This window comes from Ambystoma mexicanum, chromosome 13 (genome assembly GCF_040938575.1).
Source record: "Ambystoma mexicanum isolate Mex_15411 chromosome 13, UKY_AmexF1_1, whole genome shotgun sequence".
Lineage (NCBI taxonomy): Eukaryota > Metazoa > Chordata > Amphibia > Caudata > Ambystomatidae > Ambystoma > Ambystoma mexicanum.
In genome coordinates, this window is record NC_090938.1 from 330,010,331 (window position 1) to 330,026,182 (window position 15,852).

Sequence of the window (15,852 nt, forward strand, 5' to 3'; positions counted from 1 at the left end):
ATGTCACTGGCCCTAGTAAGATTGTTGTTTTTGTTCTCCCTTGTTCCCCTCCCTTTGCTTGGCTGCACTCTGAAACACTTGTGTATGAGTGCTATATAAATAAAATATGATATCATATCATAACCAGCTAAACATCCCATTTTCAAAAGGGCCAAATCGGGTGGCTCCAGCTTCCCATTCTTAGCTCCAAAACAATGAAATGCCCTCCCTACTACCTTAAGGAACAAGACCTCCCACCTGTCCTTCCGCAAAGCACTCAAAACGATACTCTTTAACTAGTCTGCATCATACTCCCAGGTTCACCCAGATATCTGCACCCACAATGTATGAGTTGTTTTTGGTTCCCCTGTAACCACTGAACCGCTAAGCCCCCACCCTTTGTAACAATGACAACACTAGTAACTATTACCTGTCTGGTACTAAGTTCATTGTAACCATGAACCACAGACAGGCTGTATTGCCATTCTGTCTCTTCCTCTGTGTTCTTATAACTAAGTAAACCCTGCTTGTAACAGCGCCACAATGTCCGAGGGTCGCTTGCATGCTTTATAAATGTAAAAAATAAAATGAAATAAATAAAATAGACCAAGACATCCAGTTGCTCCAATCATGTGCTACAGCAAGTGCAACCCCAATTGCTTCATAACTCCTCCTATGATAAAAATCACCCTGCATATCAAGCTGCTGCCTTTATTTGCAAAGCAAAGCTTCAAATGCAAAATTGTAACAATTAAAGCAACCAGTATTTGCCATTTGTCTCGGGAGGATAGCTCATTGGCAACGTGCTCGCCTTGCAAGCAGGACGACATGAAGTGACACAGGTTCAATCCCTGGGTCCGCGCTTAGAAATCTCTGGGTATTAAGCATGTTATAAATAACTTATCATATAATATCCTCACATGTCATATATTAGGCTCTGCCCTCTTCCACTTGTCTGCCTCTTACATTTCGGGCAACTGTGCATTGCCAGGTGTGGGGGGAGAGGAAAGAGCATTGTTGTTTCTCCATCAAACCTCCCAGTTCAGTGCTTTTACCTTCAGCAATCTCCTAGTGAATGCTGGGTTCGGTGTGGTGAAGGGTAAGAGGCACAGACGCAAACATGGGTCACCGTGCAAACCAGCTGTTTAATCTTTGGTCCAGTCACAAACCCTGTGACCACCGGTGACACAAAATGGCAAGCTAGAAGTACCGACTGGTACAATTGTCAATCATCAAATGACTCTGCTTCATGAACCCATGAAAGAAATGGTAAAAAAAAGTAATTTTGTTGAACGTGATTTAAGAAAATGTAAATCTCTGTGCCACAACACTGATTGGAAGCACATCTATAGGATACGTACGTAGTTCGCTGGGGTTTATCACAAATAAATAGGCACGGTGGGGTTATTGTCACTACTGGGAAGAGACTGGGCACCTGGGTACTCCCAGGGGTGGTTCATAATTGGCTGCAATTCAAGATTAGGTCCCAGGATAAGTTTCTTCTGTAAATGGCTGAATTTCTTGCACTCTTCCTATACAGTCAAGGCCAAACCTTTCGAGTTCGTCTAAGGTAAAACCTATATTTCTTTTAAAGCTTGCAGAGAATATTATTGTCACTCGGCTGCAAGGGTGTCGTGTGTTTGCATTATGAACTGAGTGCCTTTTACAATGTAGCCTTTGGATTTGCAAAGAATCTAAACATATTCATCATTACCACACAACGCTTTAGCTTTATTCGATATAAGTCTTTCAGCAATAGATTAAAACAATAACAAAATCAATTTCACAATAAACATGGAAAAAGTCATAACATTCACTTTCAATACGCACACGTAAAATACATAAAAGCATAAAAAGGATACATAATGCAGCACAATACAACCCCAATGCATGTCGCATGGGGTGCTGATACCATGAATTACTATTGCCCCTTGATTAATAGATTGCTTTCTAACTAGACCTTAACAACAAAACTTGATGCAGCTATTATTTATTTATTTTAATTTTTTTTATAACACGCCTAATAAAATACCTAATTTCTAAGCACCGATCTGCGATTCAAACCTCTGTTGCTCTGTGTGGTCTTGCTTCCAAGACCAGGGCGTTGCCCCTGTGCTATCCTTCATTCACAGTATGATTTGTAGTACATTTACACAATTATTTGGATCCTTAACAATTATTAAGACAAGTGGTATGACTAATGTCTTTCATAGGACTGCAAAAAAGGGGGGAACGGGCCGACTACCTCTTTCTTTAGTCCCTGAGACTCAACAGATCAGAAAAAGCCAATCTAGTTCCATCAAAGATTGTTACAACCACTATTCATGCAGCATTTTTATTTATTTTAAAACATATTTAACCATAGAAAAACTACAAAGAGGCCTCCAATCAAAGGTCCTATATATTCATCTGAAAAAGACTTGTTTAAACCTGTGCAAAACAACTTACATTCTTCAAAGTGACAATACATTGTACCATACAGTGAAAGAATCACAAAACACATACAACAAGGGAAAAACAGTTTCAAAATACCGTTAGTTAGTATTATTGGTTTTCAAATTGAAGGAAGGATCTGGCATCAAAGGCCATGGTCATTGCTGCATGAATGAATGTGACAATGTATTCAAAGAGTAGACTATATTTACTTAAATATTTATATACAGTCTCTCTGTTCTACTGGACATGATCGTTTGAGAGATGTAAATAGAGTTGTAAATTCACAAAAACACCTCTGTAGCACTTGATTTGGATTGAGAAGGAGAAAAAACAGTTATTAACAGTTTCCTCGATTATAGTTGACATACGTTTCAGCCATGTTGACACATACAGTTCACCCTCACAGTGCTGTTGGTCTTATTAGTTAAAGCCGTCTTCAGGACAGTTTGATTTTGATGTGAAGTTTATACTTCCCCAGTTTTCAAACTTCCTTATTACACATTCTAAAAAAAGAAAAATTAAAAAAACTTGTTTTAAAACACATATATATTTTTTGCTATATAAGTCTCCCATTTGACAGTGTTGACCCCCGATACCAAAAAAACAGGAGTACCCAATTTTGTAAGCATTTCGTAGGACTGTGCAGGGGCCAGGGCTGAAGGCAATCAGTGCCCTTGCACTCACTCATGTACACGTCATAAAGGAGACTGATATGGTGTCCCATCCTTCATAGTTCCCCAGGGACACACTGTGGACCTTAAGGCTCGTCACTCATCCCTCTCCATGCCAGTCTCAGGCCTGAGGCAAGGACTGATTGTTGAGCCTGCCCCAGCCTGAATCCATAACAGGGAGATGGAAACCGAGGCTCCTCAACAGTGCAAAACACAAGAGGGGATGGCTGGAAGGTTTAGAGTTAATCTTCCCCTCTGGCATTGTTCTGGTTAACCCTGCAGACCATTGTTCTTCCCCTGCCAAGCAATTAGAGAAGGGGAAAGATCATATGCCAATCAAAATTGGTTCCACCCCAAAAGGGGCAGTCCAGCCCAAACTTCTAGGTCACATCCCTTCTGCACGAGACCACAAGCATCCCCAGACACGCTTCTGCCTTGTTGGGCCTCATCAGTGAGGACTAGCTTGGGTCTCTAGGCCTGACCAGTGACCTCCTGGATGCTGCATAAGGGAATCTGTATTGGAGGAAGAAGATGTCACCGCCAGAGCCCAATTGTTGATAACGTCCAAATAAGTGTTCTTACAATGGGTGGCACTACTGCCCTTACCGAGGAAGGCAATCATGGGTAATTGATTGCCAGGGTCTCATGGAGATGGGAGCTCAGGATGTTGTGGTTTACCGTATCGAAAGTAGAGAAGAGGTTTTAAAGAATGAGGACAGAGGGAGAGCTAGAGTCAAAGTTTGAGAGCAGGTCTTCACAGGTGTTTAGAAGAGCAGTTTCCCTGCCTCTGGATGCTCTAAAGCCAGACTGATGGTCATGGAGAAACCAACAAATTCAGTATGAAGGGTAAACTGAGAGATAGCCAACTTCCCCAGGTGTTTTCCCAGGAAAAGAGTGATGGAGATCGGGCGATAGTTAGCCGGAATAGTAGGGTCAGTAGAGGGTTTTTTAAGCAGAGGGTGCACAAGAGAGTGCTTGTGAGAGGTGGGGAAGATTCCAGTGGCAAAGGAGAGGCTGCAGAGCTCTGCCAAGGCTGGAGCTAGTGAGTCAATGTTGTCCTTGATGGTTTTGTAGGGGCAGGGGTCCACCTGTTGGGAAGAAGCTTTCATAAACCGGACTTGTCTAGAAACCCCCTAGGGTGTGACAGGGGAGAGGTAGGAGAGAAGAAGGGGAGTGGTGGGGGCAGATGAGGAGGGGCCAGGAGATGATGGTACACAAGTAGGTGCAGAGGAGATAGAAGACAAGATGTCCTGTGTTTTGGTGGTGAAGTGTGCAGCCATGGCCGAGCAAAGGGCCTGGGTGGGTGCGGTAGAGAAAGAGGCTCCAGTAGGATTGGCCTGTTCTTTACAGACTTTGAAAAGTTTGGCTGTGTTGTTGGATGCCGCACAGATGCAGGCTTGAATATGGACTCTTTTTTGTACCGGATGCAGAGTCTATATTACCTTTGCAGAAGATGGCAGGCCAGCTTGTCAGAGGGGCGCCTGAAGATCCCCATTTCCGTTTCGCTTCCCTGCACTTGTGTTTGAGGTCAGCGAGGTTGGAGTCGTACGAAGAGGTGCACTCTTTGGCAGGATTCAGTCGAACACTCATGACAGGGGCAAGGATGTCAAGGCTGTTGGAGATGCAAAGGTGAAATTTAAAGAGGGCTGTATCAGGGTGGGTGTCAGCTGCAAGAAGAGGAGGAGGAGAGTAGGTGGAGGCAAAGGCAGCCACTTACACTTTTTTCATGGGTCAGATGACCTTGAAGGTTGGAGGCAGTGCAGGGTGTGCCATTGCTAAAGGAGAGGAAAGCTTTAAGTGAGAGGAGAGAAGAGAGTGATCAGTCCACCATGAGAGTGGCGTGGTAAGAGGAATAGAGAGAGGAATGTCTGTGGAGATAAGAGCATCCAGGGTGTGTCCGGCAATGTGTGTCGGACAAGAAGGTAGGATGGAGAGAGAGAGAGCGAGTAGCAGAGGTTGCAAAAAGCAGCTGAAGAGTCAGAAGAGTCAAGTTGGATGTTGAGATCTCCAAAAAGAGGAGTTGGGAGGAGGAGGAAAGGAGAGAAGATGCCAAGTAGTCCCATTCTGAGAGGAAGAGGGTGGGTTGGCCCAGTGGCCAATAGAAGGTTTGTTTGTTTGTTTGTTTGTTTATTTATTGTGCGCGCCGGACCCAGAGGTATCAGGGCGCAGGTGAAAAGAGAGCTTGCAGCTTAGTTACAGAAGTTACAGAGCAAAAGGTAAAAACACATTTTCTTTGGCGTAGCAGGATGAGGGTAAAACAGTATTACATGTATAACGGTATGCATATGTAGACAACATATCATCATTTAGCAGACGTTCACATATTGGCAAGTCTATATCCTAGGTACATTACATGCAGGCAAGGCTAGGTTAGTGCAGTAGGAGAGTGTATGTTACATATCTTTCTCAATGAGCCATTTAATTGTGTTCTTTTTGAATTTGTTAAATGTTTCTTCAGATCTAAGTGTGTGAGGTAGGGAGTTCCACAATTGTGCTGCCCTAACTGGGAAGCTGGGCCCTTCAATAGTGGCCAGTTTAAATCTGGGCACTAGAAGACAGTTGGGGCTGGCTGTTCTTGGCGGTCTGATGGAGTTTTATCTGATAAATCGTTCTGTTAGGTAAACGAGGGGCTTTGTTGTTTAAGCATTTATGATGAGGGAGGCCGATTTAAGGTTAATTTTTTTCTTGGGTGGAGAGCCATTTGTGTTTCCTTCTTATTTCAGAGATGTGTACTCTTCTAGGAATACTTAAGGCAGCCCTAAGTGCATTACTTTGGAGCACTTGTATTCTGTTGATGGTTTGTTTGTTTGCCTGTATGTAGAGAGCATTACAATAATCAAGTTTTGATAGGATGAGGGCTCTGGATAGGATTAAGCAACTGTCAACTGATAGGAATTGTTTTCCGGCTCGTATTAATTTACATGTGTAGGCCGTAGAGGAGGCCAATGAGTTTACCTGTTTGGTAAGGGATAAGGTTGAGTCGAGATAAAAACCTATGCTTTTTACTTCTCTGGCCACCTTGATAGTATTCCCATCAATAATGAATGCCGAGTAATTAAGGATGAGTTTTGAGATGCGAGCTGCGGTGCCCAGGATGATGAGCTCTGTTTTGTCATCGTTCAGACATAGGCCTTGGTTGGCCATCCATGCCTGAATGATGCTATAGACTCTGTTAACCATAGCCAGATCTTCCCCATAATCCCCAGTAAGCGGTAGGAGAATCTGGGTATTGTCTACGTAGTTGACTACGGTATAGGTTATACCCATATTGTCAAGATCATCAAAGAGTGGCTTGTTGAAGATATTGTAGAGTGTTGGCGAGACGCATGATCCCTGGGGCACTCCACAAGTAATAGGTGTCGGGTCTGCTGCCGTCGATGAGAAGAAGACCCTCATAGTCCTGTCACTAAGGAAAGACTGTATCCAGACTATAGCTTCCTTTGAGAAGTGGGCCATTGAGTCCAAGTGTTTACACAGGACTTCATGGTTATCCAAGTCAAAGGCAACTGAGAGGTCTAGTAGGAGGAGAAGTGCTAATTTTCCCTCATCTCTTAGTGAATCTTTTTGGGCCTTTAAATCGATAAGGGCTGTCTCTGTGCCATATTGATGTTGGAAACCAGATTGGCGAGCGCCTAAGAGAAGGTTCACCTCAAGGAATTTTTGAATTTGGGTGTATGCTACCTTATCTAGGATTTTTAGTAGGAATGGCACCGTGGTGATGGGCCTGTAGCTTGTGGGTATGTTGCGGTCCAGTGTTTGTTTTTTCAAAAGAGGGAGTACCCAAGATTCCTTTAGGTTGCGCGGGATGGTGCCAGTGGTGAAGGAGGCGTTGATAAGTTTGGTGATGGAAGGGGCTAAATCTCTAGCAGCGTCCTTGATCAGTGCTGGGCATTGGTCACCTTTGCAATTGGATGGTTTAAGCGCAAGAATCGTTTTCTCTACCTTGATCACTGAGACTTTACAGAAGTTAAATTGAGTAAGTTCTTTGGGTTTAGACTTTGGTATTTTGTTCGGGAGAGTTTGGGTTTGAGCTGATAGTGAGGCTTTCTTTAGAACAATTTTAATTTGGAGGTTGGCCACTTTGTTAGTTAGTGCAAATTGAATGTCAGTACACCAGGTTTTATCTTTAATAGAGTCATCCTGTACTGCAATTGGGGTTTCCAATTCTTTTAGAATAGAGAAGAGCTCCCTCATGCTAGAGTTGGCTTGTGTAATCCTGTTGTTATATGTATCTTGTTTGGCCAAGATGATATCCTTTTTGTATTGCGTTGAAATACTTATTAGATTGGTTTTATTTTCTACAGTGGGAAGTAGATTCCATGCCGTTTCGCATTTTCTTTTCTGCAATCTTAGGTTTTTTAGGTGGGGTGTAAACCAAGAGTTGAGATGCTTTTTCAGTTTGCTATTCCCAAGTTTTAGTGGAGCAATGCTGTCGAGAGCGGTAGTCATAGCATTATTAAATTCCTCCACTAGTGAGCCTGGGTCAGTACGGTCTGGTAAGGAGTTGAGATTAGGTAGGATATGGGGTAGGATATTGTCAGCTGTGATATTTTTCTTGTTTCTAGTTAATGTCGGTAAGGCGAGAGGAAATATTGGTGCAGTAGGTCTATTAGTATTGAAAGTAAAGGAGATTAGGTGGTGGTCATTCCATATTTGAGGGGAGATGGATGTAATGGAGAGGTTGCAGTTGTGACTGGCAATCCAATCTAGAGTTCTCCCTTTGGTGTGGGTGGACGTTTTCACTTTCTGAGTGAAACCTAATTCTGGCAGGATGTTAGCTACAGAAGTAGCCTCGTGATCATTAATATCATCATACCCTAGGTTGAAGTCTCCTAGCACTAGAGTTTGTGAGGAATTGTTTTACTTCTCTGAGATAACAGTAGTAATATCTTCATTAAAGGTGCTGATCGGGCCTGTGGGTCTGTAAAGGGGATGGATATTTAAGGATTGGGAGTTGGCGTTGGGTAGTTTAATGGATAGTGACTCACAAGATTTTAGTTTAGGTGTTGAGGTGATTCTCATAGAGAGAATAGTTTTGGTGATAATCGCTATTCCTCCACCTCGTGAATCTAGTCTGTCAGCTCTAAGGATGGTGTAATTGTCTGGGACTGCTAACGTTAGTGCTGGACCTGCTTCCTTGTGGAGCCAGGATTCCGTGATGGCGATGAAATCAAGGTCATTTTCCAGGATAGTGTCTGCTATGTCTGTAGCATGGGCGACTATGGATCTAGCATTGATTAATGTGCCTTTGAGGTCAGGTTCTAGCTGTGGCATAGGGCGCAAGTTAACGGTGGCATGTGGGTTGGCAGTGGTCTTATTTCTTTTAGAGCGAGGCTTGGGGCTAGGAGGAGGCGTGGTTTCCAAGGGGGGAAGTAGTTTGGGTCAAAGGTGATCTAGGTTAATATTATATTTATTGACGGGTTCGAATATTTTGGGTAATCGTGCACGGAGTCTGTAGTTTCTCTGTGCTATGTTGCATGGGGATTTAAAACTATGTTGCATAGGAGAGGCTGCTACGTCTTCTGGGGGCAGTATGGAGGGCATGGTGACATAGACAGTGGTAATAAGTAGAGCTGTCAGGTTGATGATTACGGCCAGATAGACTCGGGTTGGCAAATAAAAGTACATAGTGTTTGAGGCAAGTAGAGCAGAGAGCAAGCTAGGCCAATCAAACTACAGCATACTTATTAAATGCAGCAATCAAATAGTCGGCAGTGTAAGGCTAAATGCAGAAATCAAATAGTGGGCAACATGGGGCTAAATGCAGCAATCAGGTAATGGGCAGCATAAGGCTGAATGCAGCAATCAAATATTGGACAACATAGGGATAAATGCAGCAATCAAATAGTGGGCAGCATAAGGCTAACTGCAGCAATCAAATAGTGAGTAACATGGGGCTAAATGCAGCAATCAGGTAATGGGCAGCATAAGGCCAAATGCAGCAATCAAATAGTGGGCAGCGTAAGGCTAAATGCAGCAATCATGTAATGGGCAGCATAAAGCTAAATGAAGCAATCAAATAGTGGGCAGCATAAGGCTCAATGCAGCTATTAAATAGTGAGCAGCGTAAGGCTAAATGCAGCAATCAAGTAATGGGCAGCATAAAGCTAAATGCAGCAATCAAATAGTGGACAACATAGGACTAAATGCAGCAATCAAATAGTGGACAACATAGGGCTAAATGCAGCAATCAAATAGTGGGAAGCATAAGGCTAAATGCAGCAATCAAATAGCGGGCAGCGTAAGGCTAAATGCAGCAATCAAGTAATGGGCAGCATAAAGCTAAATGCAGCAATCAAATAGTGGACAACATAAGTCTATATGCAGCAATCAAAGTAATGGGCAGCGTAAGGCTAAATGCAGCAATCAGGTAATGGGCAGCATAAGGCTAAATGCAGCAATCAAATAGTGGGCAGCGTAAGGCTAAATGCAGCAATCAAGTAGTGGGCAGCATAAGGCTAAATGCAGCAATCAAATAGTGGGCAGCGTAAGGCTAAATGCAGCAATCAAGTAATGGGCAGCATAAGGCTAAATGCAGCAATCAACTAGTGGACAACATAGGGCTAAATGCAGCAATCAAATAGTGGGCAGGATAAGGCTAAATGCAGCAATCAAATAGTGAACAACATAGGGCTAAATGCAGCAATCAAATAGTGGACAACATAGGGCTAAATGCAGCAATCAAATAGTGGGCAGCATAAGTCTAAATGCAGCAATCAAGTAATGGACAACATAGGGCTAAATGCAGCAATCAAATAGTGGACAATATAAAGGGCTGAGTACACTAAGCAGATGGGGAACCACCTAGGGATGTGCCATGAGTGGTAGGCAGTTTCAGGGTCATAGGAGGAACAATCAGCGTAGACAATTAGAGAAAGGGTACAGGGTATATTGTTGAAGGCATGTCTGTAGAGGAGTTTAGTTTGGAGCAATAAACAGTTAATAATGCTTGTGTAAGCAATGGACCGGCAAGCACAGGCAAGAGCATTGACAGAACGCTGTTAGGATGGAATAGAATAGGTCTGGCTGCTATATTATGAGAATGTGTAGGGGGTAACAATAATGGGTTATGTTGCAGGTTTCTATTACCTAGGTAGATAGGTACCTGTGATAGAAGTGAGTTCATGAGGTAGAGGTCGAATAGAAGAGGTGCCTCACGTCGGTCAGCGGCGAACAGGGGCAAACAGGGCAGTGGCCTTATATTGGCCTTGGGGTGGCCGCCGGCTCTTACGGCTGCCGGCGGATGTTTGGCCTTAAAGAGCAGGCAAACAGGTGTTGCTTAGCAACAAAGAAGATGCCCAGCCTCGCTTTCAGGCCGCATCGCGCCCGACATTTTGTTTTTCCTAATGTCGGCATGTGTGGTCCTGGGGACAGGGGGAGCTGCAGGAAGCTCGGATGAACGTTGAGTGGGCTGCAGGATGGTGCTGTGGTGAGGCAGGGGCAGATAAATTCTGCTTTTGACCCTGAGTTAGACGGAGCATCGCCGGGTTGCAGGGGGGTTTCAGGGCTGGCGAGGAGTCGATCCGATGGTCCTTGTGGAGACGTCCTGGTCTGTGGTGGGGGGGGCTCCTGCCCTCTCCACGCCGATGGCGGTGTGTGGGCAAACATGGCAGTGGCCTTATATTGGCCTTGGGGTGGCTGCCAGCTCTTCCACCTGCCGGCAGATGTTTGGCCTTAAAGAGCGGGCAAACAGGTGTTGCTTAGCAACAAAGAAGATGCCCAGCCTCGCTTTCAGGCCGCATCGCACCCGACATTTTGTTTTTCCTAATGTCGGCGCATGCGGTCTTGGGGCCAGGGGGAGTTGCAAGAAGCTTGGATGAGCGTTGAGTGGGCTGCAGGATGGTGCTCTGGTGAGGCAGGGGCAGATAAATTCAGCTTTTGGCCCTGAGTTAGGCGGAGAGCCGCCGCGTTGCAGGGGGTTTCAGAGCTGGCAAGGAGTCGATCCGCTGGTCCTTGTGGAGACGTCCTGGTCTGTGGTGGTGGGCTCCTGCCCTCTCCACGCCGATGGGGGTGGAGAGGGCAGAGTAAGAAAGGAGACAGGAGAGAGAGAGAGGCATTGAAAAGAGGAGTAGGCCTGAGTGGGGATGGGAGAAACAGGGATCCACTATGGGAAGATTAGGGCAACTTCACCTCCTGGTCTGTTTGGCCCGGGTTCTGAGAGAATCTTGTAGCCTTCAGGGAGAAGAGTGTTAAAACTCGTGGTCAAGCTGTCCTTAAACCAGATCTCAGTGGGGGCAAGAACATCAAGGTCCAGGTGTCATAAAAGTGCTTGACTGCAGAGAGCGAGTTAAGCGTGGCAAAGTGGAGCAGAGTGCCATTTTTGAAAGACGTACGGGGGTGCAAGGGGCAGAGGTCTCCCCAGTAAGAGGTGCAAGTGCCTGAGAGATAGAAGCAGGGGAAAGCCAAGGGGCCAAATGGAGTGTAGGCAAGAGAGCAGGGTCAGTGGTATATGGAATAGAGCCAGTGAGGAGGAAGGCAGAAGTTGATAAGGCAGGGGAGGAACCTACCAAAAAGAAGGAGGTTGGGTTGAAGCCCTTGAACCAAGACATACCATTTCGATTGACATTTATGATGACCCTGGAGGTCGAGGAGAAGGCAAAAAGGACCTCCCAGCAGGTGCCACTATTAATGTGTATGGAAGAGTAGGGCGAGAGCAGAGCAACCAGAAGATCCAGATAATGCAAGTAACACCTTAAAAATACATGGATTAAAATTTGATCCATGGTGTAGTTCAGGACCTAACTGACAAGTGGCATGGTACAGAGACTGCCACATGATGATAAGGGGTGGTGTTATTCCATCTGGCCAGGAAGATAAGATCACTTCTGCAGGTCTTTGACTTTGCAAGAATGTTAAGTAATTTACGCCAGACCAACCAAGAAGTAAATGGCCTAATTTACATGTGATGTTCTTTAAGAAATATAATGTTTAATTGAAGTTAAAAATTATGCAAATGCTTTGGAATTACCATAGGTGCTATGGGGAAATCATGATTGTTGATTATATTTGGAACCGTGACGCTTACGAAAATGGGACAAATATAATAGAAAAAACATATTCATAGGGCCATCTAATTAGACCACTCCTCTAAAAATGTGGCCTGGTACTGAAGTTATAAACTGAAATGTGATGATAGCTTCCCAAAAAATATCCTGAAGCAGAAAATCGGGGAGATGATAGCTTATTGTATTAAATATTTGTATGTAAAATGTTGTGTTGATAACTGTTATAATTTTCTGAATAAATCACAAGAATCTGTCATTAGAACCTGCAACATCCTGCCAGAATGAGACGGATTTCATTACGTCTGGAATGATTAGGACATTTTTTAAACATATAGTTTGTAACTTGTATTTATAAAGCCACAAATTTTGCCACATTCTAGTTTTTAGGTCATAATTGAAGTAGAAATAAAATGCTATTTCAAAAGGGTGTTGTTATCATTCAAAGGTAAGATGCCTATTAACTTCAGGAACTAATCATTGCAATGGGAGTCACAATAGAGGTCCAATCCAAATCAAGAGACAATAAGCAGGCACTTAAAAATGTAGACATCTGTGGGGGTGGTTTAGATTTTATAAGGAGATGCACAATCGGAATCAGGGAAAGCTGTCTGAAGTCATCTGAGTAAGAACTGCTGACCCAATTGCTGGAGGAAACCAGGGAAAGACAAAAATCTGGCTGGGATCCATAAACAGAGAGGTAAATAAAGGGATTAATGCTGGGGCCCTTTCTTGACTAAACCAGGAGAGGCTGGATAACCAAGTCCCAATGTCTACCCTGAGTATCCATAAGCCTTGAGGTCGTGTTTTATTTTCATGAGCACGAAAACCCAGAGAAATGCTATGTAAGTACACTAGTGCAACCCAACCAAGTCTTGTGGGGATCCGTTTGATTTAATATCTTACCATTATTGATATGGGTGGGCAGGCCAAGAATATCCTTAGCATTTTTACAAAATAAGAATTTAATTAATTCCCCTATAACCAACTGACATGGGGTGATATTGTTGAAATTCAAAATCAACAATGTTGCTTCCAGTGTGGATACACATATAGCATGTTAAAGTAATTGGGTACTTTACCAACCCCACATATTCCCTAAAGAGAGGGGAGCATAAAAACGAAATTCCCAACTGCTGTCTATTACCCAGACCCTGCCTTAAAGTAGAGGTGTTTAAATGGTAGAGTATCTGGGTGTGTGTGCTGGGGCAGAAAAGTGTCTTGCCAAATTAAAAGGAGTGAAGTCCCTGATTTGAAAAGCAAACTCTCTACAGAGAGTGATAACGTGACTCTGTATAGAAGAGAGATTCTGTGTTTCATAGCCCGAGGGAAGAAGGGTTCTATATATATTAAAGTGTTTTTGTTATTAAAAGTCTGTTGTGCTCCAATACTGTCAAGCATTGCCAAGTGCTCAGGCAGATGAAAATAAAGAGTGCTGCGCCTGTCAACATTTCTTTTACCTTTTACAAAATGCTACATGTGATTTACGTTAAACCATATGGAAAGGATTTTAGCTTATGATATTGTCATGTTTTAAGGTGCTGCATCATTTTGGGCATTAAAGGATTTTTGTGTGTGATAGAAGGATTTTGAATGTTTATTTGATCTGTGTTTTATTTACATGAGACCCATAAGTGAAAACACACATGGGGTGAAATCTTAAATCTTTTCTTAATGTCTATTCTCAAAAAGTGAGTTCTTGGTATTGATCTTTGTTTTGGTGCCACAGAGAATGCGGCATATCATGTGATGTGTAAATGTTATTTTTTTCTGATTACATAATACATATATATTATTTCTGTACGCCGGCCTGGTTCTTGGCTTACCTATTGCTAAAGGGTGCGGGATCTATGTGGTAATATATGATTTACTGATAGGACTAAATTGAATATAAAAGGAATATTAGTGTGTTGCTCTTGATTGAGGAGGAACATATTTCCCTGCATAGATGGTTGCCTCATAAATATCTCCAATTTAAGCCTACCACAGACCCACTAAAACATTTCTGGTGCATCCAGTCCACTGCAATTTAAACTCATTGACAACGTTGAGGTGCCAGGCCATGGACCCGGACATTAATTGCCAAGCAATAATTATAAAAGAGCATCAGGAATCGGATTCACACCAAGGTTGTGTGCCCCTCCACCCTCATGCACTGTGAGGGACTTTTATCTCAGTCCTGGTTATCAGCTGCTCACAGTTAGAAATTACTTGACCAACACATAGGACTCCCACTTGTTCCTCAATATCTAGCTATTCAGACACTGCTTTTGTCTTCAGTCGGGCTACTGATCTTGTGCTGACAATGGAATATAACATGTATCAAGTCACAGGTTTTGTAGACTGACCAGCATTCACTTTGCAATGTGTGCCTTTGGCCAGAGCCCGTTGCCATCTCTGCACACTCTAAGAGGCACATTGCTTTCAGTTTGTCCATAACATGGTGTCATCTTTCAGAGCAAAACTCAAGATAGATTGGTTCTGATAAGGCAAACATCATGAGCCACTTCTGGAATCTGCCACAAGCACTATTAACAACTGAAGTTATGGAGTGAGAGCTCCGCAAATAAAACATTAAAAAACATGTAAAAAACAGCCTTTGCAGTGCCACAGTATTTTCATTTGGTAAGTTCCAAAGAAATTCCTAAACTTGTTTTGAGGACAAAGAAGCAATCAATGGGTATTGCTTCATCATCACAGCCTCCCATCAATTGTTCTCTCCAGTATCACCTGACAATAAGAGAAGGGGTTCCAAAGGCATTGCTTGACAGACACTGGAGGCAAACCTGCGATGCATGGTACTTCTAACACCGGGAAGGGTCCAGAGGGGGCTACAGGTTGCTAATTGCCCCTCAATTTGCCCGAGTTTGGAATAAGAATCACAGACAGGCTTAAAGACTGGGAGACATTTCAAATGAGTTCTTGGTTATGTTCTGTAGGAGAAGGTCCTTTCACAAGCAAAATAGAAGATTGATAGCTGCAGGGTTTAGAATTAATACAAATGATAGGCATTGCTATGGGTATCCCTCCAGACCACTGTTTCTCAGCCTGCCAAGCCATTACAGAAGGGGAAAGACCATATGCTGATCAGGCTTGCCCCCTGCTCAAACTGTTAGGGGGCATCCCTTTTGCACAAGAGTACAAGCAACCCCAGAAATGTTTCATCCTCATGGGGCATGATCGTCCATTGATGGCAGTGGGGTGTAGTTCCGGTCTCTAGTCCCAGTAGGCTCCGGACCTACATCAGGTTTGGTTGTACCCGTCGCTTACTGGGTGTGGCTGACATATGTGGTTTAATAAAAGGCCCAAATAAACATAATTGAAAGGGCCACTGCAAAAATGACCAGCCAGCCTTCTAAAAACCTTTACACTGAACATGGACATATAAAGGCAGACTATTTGGGTGTTTTTCTGCAGGTGAAATCCAGAAAAATCTGAACAAAATTAATCAGAGTGCAGATTGTAAAGGCACATCTGGCTGAGAGATGAATGCAGCATTTTCACTAAAACTGCCACCCATCAAAAGGCGGTGCACTATGACAACTCAGAGCCACTTTTCAGCATAAAAACAAACAGCACATAGTTAAAAATATATTTTATTAATGACTGAAATAAACAGCCCTGTACTTTCAGCTGTCATATTTAAAAACTAATGCTGTGTGAAAAGAAAGAAGAAGTCCACTGACGCAAAAGCAAAGTGAACCACAATCAGTAAAATACACATTATTTCAAAGAACAAAGGCTGATGTTAGAAAATGCAGTAG

General features: G+C 43.4%; 1 protein-coding gene across 5 annotated transcripts in view; it reads right to left on the reverse strand.

The window, feature by feature from the left end:
- LOC138521188 (leukotriene B4 receptor 1-like) overlaps positions 1 to 15,852 on the reverse strand; it is a 353,093-nt gene that overhangs the window by 84,408 nt on the left and 252,833 nt on the right. For 2 of the 5 annotated variants that reach the window (XM_069633819.1, XM_069633820.1), the window contains exon 2: positions 4,529 to 4,698. The exons of 2 other annotated variants lie outside the window; for them this stretch is intronic. The gene's annotated coding sequence lies outside the window, so the exon portion shown is untranslated. Of the gene's footprint in view, positions 1 to 1,516; positions 2,919 to 4,528; positions 4,699 to 15,852 lie in introns of those variants that run through there. One more of the 5 variants, XR_011282965.1, reaches the window with a different exon arrangement.